This window comes from Bidens hawaiensis, unplaced genomic scaffold (assembly GCF_021521415.1).
Source record: "Bidens hawaiensis isolate Kalapana, Puna unplaced genomic scaffold, B.hawaiensis_p1.1 tig00020461_1, whole genome shotgun sequence".
NCBI lineage: Eukaryota > Viridiplantae > Streptophyta > Magnoliopsida > Asterales > Asteraceae > Bidens > Bidens hawaiensis.
Genome location: NW_027493128.1, coordinates 158,224 through 167,588, shown reverse-complemented (window position 1 = coordinate 167,588; position 9,365 = coordinate 158,224). Strand labels below are relative to the sequence as shown.

The 9,365-nt window shown below is 38.1% G+C and overlaps 1 non-coding gene across 1 annotated transcript; it reads right to left on the bottom strand.

Annotated features, from left to right (window-relative positions):
* Positions 1-7,405: 7,405 nt before the first annotated feature.
* TRNAL-AAG (transfer RNA leucine (anticodon AAG)) lies at positions 7,406-7,486 on the bottom strand. The gene has a single exon. It is a non-coding gene; the product is annotated as a tRNA-Leu (tRNA).
* Positions 7,487-9,365: the final 1,879 nt, after the last annotated feature.

The following is a 9,365-nucleotide window of genomic DNA, read 5'->3' as shown; positions in this document are numbered from 1 at the left end:
AGTGCTAAAATTAATTTTTCAAGATAAGAATACCTGGATTCAGCATCTAGTAAACTTTTACTTACATAATATATTGGATGCTGTTGACCTTCATGATCTTTGACGAGGACAGCACTGATTGCACTTCCGGAAACAGCTAAGTACAAGGACAATGGTTCACTATCAACTGGCTTCATCAGGAGTGGTGCTGAGGATAAGTATTCCTCAAGGATACCAATGCCCTTTCTTGCTTTTCTCCCCATTCGAATTTTTGATTCTTCCTCAGGATATCATAGAAGGCTTTACACTTCTCTGAAGATCTTGAGATGAATATGTTGAGAGCTGCTATTCTTCCAGTTAATCTTTGGACATCTTTAACATTTCTTGGTGATTTGATGTCCAGGATGGCCTTGATCTGTTCAGGGCTTGCCTCTATTCCTCTCTTGGTGACCATGTATCTAATAAACTTTCCTGCTTTGACACCAAAATGACACTTGGCTGGATTCAGCTTCATTTTATACTCATCCAGGATGTCAAATGCTGTTGCCAAGTCTTTGAGATGATCCTTAGCCTTTCTTGACTTTACCACCATGTCGTCTATGTAGACTTCCATCGTGTCCCCCAGTTGGTCTTTGAACATCATGTTGACTAGTCTCTGGTATGTTGCACCTACATTTTTTAATCCAAAAAGCATTGCAGTATAACAGTATATACCTGTGGGAGTCATGAATGCTGTATCTTCTTGATCTGAAGGCTCCATTTTGATTTGTTGAAATCCTGAGGATGCATCCATGAAGGTTAGCAGTTCGTGGCCAGCAGTTGCATCCACCATTGAGTCAATGTGTGGGAGTGGAAATGGATCTTTTGGACAGGCCTTATTCAGGTCGGTGAAATCCACACACACTCTCCACTTTCCATTTTTCTTCTGGACAACAACTAGATTGGCTAACCATCTAGGATATTGGACCTCTCTTATCATCTTGGTATTGAGCAGCTTCTGCACTTTTTCTTGTATGATAGTGTTTCTCTCAGGAACAAACTTCCTTCGCTTTTAATGTACCGGCCTGAAAGATTTATCTATACCAAGTTTATGAGTAATTATAGATTTAGAAATACCTGTCATATCTTCATGTTTCCAGGCGAAGGTAGAAGCTCTAATCTTTAGGAAGGATATTAACTCCATCTCAATATCCTCAGGAATACGTGATCCTAATAATACTTTGATCTCAGTATCCTGAGGATCCAAAGATACTTCCTTTACATCCTGCTCTCTTGCTTGCAGGACCTTCCCTGGCTGTTTCTGTAATTGCTATGCTTGAGTAGGCTTTGTAGTCCACTTCATTGATGAAGCACAACATTCCTTGGCATCTTGCTGATCATTTTCAATTTTTATGACTCCTTAAGGACTTGGGAGTTTCATACATTGATGATAAGTTGAGGGTACTGCCTTCATGCTATGGATCCAGGGCCTGCCTAATATCACATTACAACAAGATAATGAGTCAGTAACACAAAATTTTTGTAGAGAGTTAGTTCCCTCAATATATATTGGAAGTTTGATTTCTCCCAAAGTGTTCTTGGTTTGCCACTGAATCCTACGAGAACTGAAGATTTTGGGATAATCTCTGTTTCCGGGATATCCATCTTCTTCAAGGCATCCATTTGGATAATGTTCATAGAGCTTCCTCCATCAACGAGTATCTTGCGCACAAAACAGTTAGCTATACATAAAGTGATTACCAAACCATCATGGTTGGGATCAACAAGATCATATCGATCCTCCTCATCGAAGGACATGATTCTTTGAGTTGTCAGAGTGGAAGTGCGGAGTGGTCTTTCTCCGTTGTCCATCTTTGTTTATTTGGAACGCTTCTTAGCTGCTGAATATGAGGTTCCACAGATGTCGGATCCTCCTGAGATAAATGATACAACCTTTGCTCCGGGTGGAGGAGAAGGTGCCCTTTTAGGTATCTTGACAGGATCCTGACTCTTGTTCTTGTTTCTTCCAAACAGTTCCTTCAGGTATCCTTTGCTGAGAATGTATCCTATTTCTTTCCAAAGTGCTATGCAATCTTCAGTGCGATGGCCAAAGTCTTCTGGAATGCACACCATTTGGACTTGTCTTTGATGGATCCGGGCTTTTCATTTTTCTTAGGCCATCTGGCATTGTCACCTAAATCCTACATGGCACATATCACACCACTAATATCAATATTAAAACAATATTAAGAGATTTTAGGATACTCTTCATCATCTTCATCTTCTTCCACAGCATTTATCCTAGAATTATCTTGTTTGGAATATGGCTTGTCCTGGAGAAATTTTGTGGAGAGTCTGATTTCCTGTTGGTAAACTCATACTTCGGGATAACCAAGTTTCCATGGGCCTTCTTGTCATCCTCTAGCCAAATGTATCTTAATGCCCTGTTTCTGACTTCATCAAGATTCCTGCATGGAGTCATGACAAGATCATCATAGAAACGAGAATCCTTCCTTAATCCCATCTTGAAGGCTTCAACAGCAGCTGCCATGTCAAGGTTGGGGATTTCCAAAGCTTCCCTGCTAAATCTGGTTATGTAATCTGATGTAACACAAAGTGTACATCTTATTGCATCGAATTACCCTCATATTTATGCCGAACTCCATGGAAATTCATTGTTTTAGGTACTTATTTGAGTTATTTGTGAATTTGCAGGTTTGGGCGCCCGCCCGACAAAGAAAACATGAAAAGATGGCGTTTCGGAGGCAAAAAATAGCAATCTGCCAGACTTGCACGGCCATGCCAGCTCGTGCACCTGCCCGTGCCAAACAGGAAATGTGCCAATACAAGCCAATACATGATCTAATGCTGAGAAAAGTCATAATAACCAGCCCGTGCCAGAACAAAGAAATGACTTTTTGGTCAGATTAAAGCCAATTGTTGACTTTCCACAAATAGGCACGGCCGTGCGTGCCCGTGCACCTGCCCGTGCCAGACGTCCAGAATGCATAAATACACCTCCATTATCCTCATTTCAAGGGTGGAGTCTTGGGGATTTTCTCTCAATCAAGTGCAGCAATTTTAGGGGATTCTTTGAGGCTTCCACCAACATAAGATTCATCATTCCATCCTTCAATCCTTGCTTGATTTTGGTTTGCATTTCTATGTTTAATGGCATGTTTTGTAAGCTTATTTCTAGATTGATTGTAGTTGTATTAAGCCTTATGGGCTAAAAACATTTACTATCTAGACATTGTTGAAGCCTTTACTATTGTGATTTTTATCTATGTATGGTTATGGTAATTTGGTTTTCTTTCAAGGAAATGTTGAAGTTACGAGTTGATATTGATGGTGTTCATGCTTGTTAGAATTGCATACCTTGTTAGTCTTACAAATGTTTAGGCATTCATGTTGGAAAACTATGTTCTAGATGTTTGTTTGTAAACTTTGAATGTTCATGTTTCTTTGTTTACATTGCTAAGTTAGGAATGACTAGTAAAGATTTGTTTGGTTATAATATTATTGATGAGAATGAAACCCTACACTTGATATTGGAAAATTGATGAGTGTTGTTATGATTCTTGACTTGGTGATGACTTGCTAGTTAAAGTTTCATAAGTTGATGTTTAATTCATGAGTTTAGCTAATTTAGTGTAATTTTAGGTGGTTAGAATGTTGTTCATGCTAGCTTTCCTTTGATTATGAGACTTTGTTATTTTGACAAACAAGTCAGTCTATGTTTAATTCTTAATTGAAAACCCATCATGATGATTAATTGTTAGTATTAGGTTGCTTGATTGTAATCTAGTATTTATGTTTAGATTCATGATGTTTACCATATCATTGCTATTTTATCACATTGGTAGAGTGGATGCATGTCTAGGTAGTTTTGTTGGATTGATTGTTTCTTGTATTTTTACTTGCTTTGTTGTATGCTAGTTTAGTTAATTAAAAACTCAAATTAAGATTTCTTTGTTCGGTTAGTCATTTACAAAGATTTAGTACTAGAAAATTACCGTATCCATGGATTGACACTCGGTTCTTGCTGACACTTTACTACAAACGATAGGTACACTTGCCTTTCGTGTGTGGTTTAGTTGTAGGTGAAAACCTATTTTTAAAACCCGATTTGTGTGGAACTTTTATCCAAATTTATATATATATTCACACACGTCATAATCCCTTAAGGATTTATTGTTATGCTGAACAATTCTATATAAGTCACATGTCATTTTCTCAAAAGATCTACTACAAGAAAATTGACTATTGAACAAGTTAATCAAATGAGAAAATGAGGTAATAGTGTTGGAAGGAATACTCAATAACCATTTGAGGGCTGGCCCCATCAATGTTGAACCAAATCTCTTGCATAGGCAAGCTTCTTTGATGTCAATGGGGATGGGGTTGATCTCCATCCTTTCTCTATACTGAGCTACGTGTTCCTAAGGATCCGTAGTGCCGTCGTACAGCTTCGTGCTGGGAGTTTGGAACTTCTTGGGGATTTCTACGTCACATATAGGCCAAGTGAACCTGGATAACCTGTGGCTACCTGCGGGGACTTCAGCTATGGGACGTATTATCCCTGGGATATTGGAAATCATGTCTTTCATTTTCTGCAATTCCCTTGCTATCTCGGGGGATATCCTTTTATCCTGCACAGATAAATGATTAGTGTATAAATTTGCATTAAATGAATTGTTACCAAGATCGTGGCTAGGCCTGTGCTATCCTGAGCCTTGACGACAAATATTTCCATTGAGGGTATCCTCAGAATAAGGTGACGCCTGCGTTGGGATATCATCTCCGACATGCACTTTAGAAGACACCATGGGAGATCCTGATGAGAATACGCCAGCTAGCATGGTTGAACGAGGCTGCATGTTGATGGATTCTGGCCTCGTTGGTCTAGGTAATTCCGAGGATACCGGAAGATAAGTTCCCCCGTATCCTGGTTGCTGCTGAGACGGAGTCCTTGTTGATTGTGTCCCCAAGGATCCGGGATTCTGAATGATGGATGATCCTGGAGAACCAAAATCAAGAATCCAGGGCTTGATTGGAGTAGCCTCCTGCCCTGGCATCTTTTTGATCCCTTCAATCTCCTTAAATAGCCTTGAGTTGGTCTTTTCTTGCTGCTCCATGTGTGTTTTGACCTGTTTCATCAAAGCAAAAATGTCATTGTTAGAAATAACCGGGTCTACCCGTGTAGAGGATCCAGCGAATGGTGGAAGTTTTCCTCTGGGGTGAGTATTCTCTTCGGCAATGGTGGAGGTCCTGGGTTGACATTTGAAGCAGCAGTGACTACCGGAGCAAAGACTGAACTGGTTTTTGGTTGTGAGGCTATTGTCAAGAGAATGAAAGTGATTGAAAATGAAATAAACGGATTTCAAGGATTGAAGCACCGTAGCCCCACGGTGGGCGCCAAATTGTTTTGGTCAAAAATTGACAAACGTGATTATACAATCAAATTAGTAAAATGGGACTAGGTGCTTGTAAAAATGGCTTGAACACAGAGATTTGTTGCGAGAAAAAAACCTGTTATCCTTAGGATAACAAGAAAAAAACCCTGGTTGGTGAAAACTATCCCCACCGATTTATTAATAACAAAGTGGTTACAAGTGTGGAGCTGAAACTCGATCATGATTACAGAGAATGCGAGTACTAGTAAGTCTCGTGTGTCTAGAGTGTGTGTGTTGACCGGAGTTTGTAGCTCTATTTTTAACAAAATGAGTCTAACAATATTGCCTATAATTTAGGAAATAAGAGACCGGATCCAATTAGCCGTTAATTCTTTAATTAAACATATTTTCCTTATCGGCCACGTTCTATTAACAGCAAGTCCGAATCTTCAGCTAATCTTGATAAGTCCTTTGACCTGGTAAACAAGGAAAGACTGCGAACAAATTGTTAGTTATATAACATATTTAGGATACCTGTTACCTTGGAGGATACCGCATCCTGGAGTTGTCCTGAACACAATGTTTGCTGAGGATACCGAAAATCCGAGCCCTAATAGTTATGTGTTCACTCACAATTTATATGTGGGTTCACTCTCATATTATATAGGCGTCCTATATGAAATCCGGAACTCAGTGGGTTCCTGTAAACCCGCACGCGTACACGTAGATCCGCCCCTGGTGGAGATGCTAACTATGTTGGATCTCATGATGATTGCCCATCTGCAATTGGATGTTGTGGGACACTACCTGATTAACTGTTCCACATAATAGCATATCGTTACTTGATCGAGTACTTAAATTGTTCAGTATAATGCATTGGCTCGTATTGTCGTCGCGATTCCATGTGTTGTGTTATCTTAAATGAGTTACACGTAATCACGTATCTATATTCGTGTCTGCCTAGTGCCTACGTTGTTATTAATGATCTTTGCTCTTATATCCTTCTTAGTAATTTTAGACCAACTTAAAAGTTAAACCAACGGCATAGCAATAACTTAAGCTTCAATTGTTAAGTACATATTTGTAATTAGGTCTCAGTTAGTTACTTGCATGCACCTTTTTCTTTCTTTTTTTTAGAAAGGATGGATGATAAATTTATTAAAATGACTATATTACTAACGACTGTCATTTCTACTTGAAACCAGGCCCGAAACTGAAGCCACCCGAACCCGAATTAGAGAATACCTAAAAAACCCAAACACGAAGTTTAATATTCCACATCGGTTGGGGAGGAGAACGAAACCTTTTTTATAAGAAGGTGAATACCTTTCCTACCACGGTGCATTTTAATATCTTCTTACACAAATATCCTGAACCCAATCAAACTGAACCTTAAACTTGTCGGTTATCAGCTCACTTTAAACCCAAATAGCCCGACCTGAAAAACCCGAAACCCCATAAAAACCCGAACATTTATTCGTTTTTCTATGGATGCGTTTTGATTTGGAGTTCTTGTTATTAGGAATATTGAGAATTTTGAACATTATCATATCATATTGTGAAATGATGTTTGATTTTTAATGATATCTTTTAGTAGCATGATTAATTTTGATGATATTTTGTGATTAAATTTTTTTTTTATTTTACATCAAATCCTGAAAACCGAATATGAACTAACACAGGCCCGGATAACCCGAACTTGAACAACCCAAACTTTAAATGTGTCGGTTAGCAGGTCACTTTTCCCAAGCCAAAAACAAAATCACCAGAAAATAAGAACTAAAATTTAAGACACAACATATATGCTAGTCGACTAACCAAAAGTAAGCTCACAACGTTGTTGAAGACCAAAATAAACTATGGAGAAATGCATCCCTACCTAGAACACTTGGTACCTATTTGGCTATTTCATAAGCATTTTAGTTATTAAAAAAATAATAAAAGAAAGTTGATTAGTATCCTAAAAAATGTATTCTACTTTAAAAATAGTATATTTTTTATTACTAATTTAGAAATGACAATAAAAGTAATTGTTTAAAAGCAAAAGGATATGTTGAAAGTGGGATTTGAACCCACGCCCTTTCGGACCAGAACCTTAATCTGGCGCCTTAGACCAACTCGGCCATCTCAACATTTGTTTACTTTTCTGTAAAATAATAAAATATAAACATAAACTTACTCACTACTCTCCTGTGATGGCAGTTTTAGTCCCCAAATATTTATTGTAACCTTGAGGTTACAATATGACAAGCTGATTTTTAGATTATGGCAACTTCATTTTAAGAATGTTCAGTCATTTTGAGTTTACGTGAAAGATAAGTGTTAATATATTCTGTAAAACCTGTTAAATTTTTTAATTTGTTCTGTTATTTCAGATCGAAATCTTTTTGTGCTTGAATCTATTTGTGTTTGAATCTTATTTGGTCAAGCTCAATTCGACTTCGAATCAACTCAAAGTGAATAAATTAAAGTGGAACCTAGTCAAATTTGAGAGTGCCTCAACCGGTTTGCTAGCCTAGTCTCAAAATCCAACTTGTTTCCTAAACTGATTTGATGTAAGGTATGTTTTATAATTAGAAGTATAACTTAACGAAAGTTACATCGAATTATATATGATAAAAATATAACCAAACTAGTGTTTTGTCACCCAAACCATAGCCGAATCTTCTCAATTTTGGTTTAGTAACACGACACCCGTGTGTGCTGTGGCGCATCACCCAACATTTGTGAAGACTATAATTCATTTGTGAAGGAAATGTGAAAAAACAAACAAGGTTATCCGTTATGGTACTTCTATCTATTGCTTCTGTTAGTACATCAAATGTGAGAGTTAATCCCGACTAGTCATTTGGTCTTGATATGTGGCTCATTTGTTAAAACATGCATGCTTAGGATGGTGAATGGCATGCGGTTAGCGAATGGCATGCAAAGACTAGCGAATGAGAGCAATGGCTAACGAATGAAGGATGAAAGCAAGATAGCAAATGAACATGCAAATCTAACAAATGGGAGCATGCATGTAACGAATGTGCATGTTACGCTTGACGAATGAGCAGTTTACTATATCTACTCATTTTCCAGCGGCAATACAACAGGCGGATACTGTTGTTGTTCATACTTCACGCTGACGTCGCGTTGCAATAGCTATGAGTTTTGTTTGTGAATTGATTTGTGATTGAGTGTAAGAGTACATCTGATCTGTAGGTTAGTGTGTTGATTCAGATCATAATCCAATTGTGATTTACATCCGACGACCTCCATTGATCTGCAATCACTTACAATTGATGAATTTTTCTATTCAGAAAACATAACAATTCAGTTCTGATTTCATTTCAGAATCTTATTTCGTGTTCATTCGTGCTACAATTTCGTGTTCGTCGGTTATCCATTTTGATTCCTAATAGTTCACGTGTTGTGTTAGGTGCTCGTTTCGGTTCATGCGTATAAAATTTTGAGTTCATTCGTCAGAGGATGTGCAGACACTTAATGCTGCTGCAAGTTTGTGTTCGAATGTGTACTCATACGCCTATATCTACAAGGGTATTTTGGTCTACGTATTTGTTGTGATTAACTGGAGATAAAGGGCATATTGGACATTTATGGAAAGCATTTTCTTAAACAAGTAAAGATTCAAGTTCGGTTCAGATTTGTACTGACGTGTGGCGAATTTGGACGGCAGTTTAAAGATTGTTTTGAGTTCATTTGTCTAAAGGGCCCAAATGAAAGAAAACGAACGTTTTGGTAAATCTGCAAACAGGCCAAAACACGCCGGATTAACTGTTGTTGCTGCTGTCCACTGATAAACGAGTAGTTAAACTTGCTGAATTGCTGCAAAACTGGTTAAACCGTGCTGAAACGTGTTTTAAACAAGCTGAAATACACTGTTTTGTTGCTGAAATGAGCTGTTTATCGTGCTGAACTGCTGTTAAAGGAACTGAACTAGGTGAAAAGTGCTGAAAACACGCTAAAATTGCTGAAACGAGCTGAAAAGTGCTGAACAACGCGCCAAAA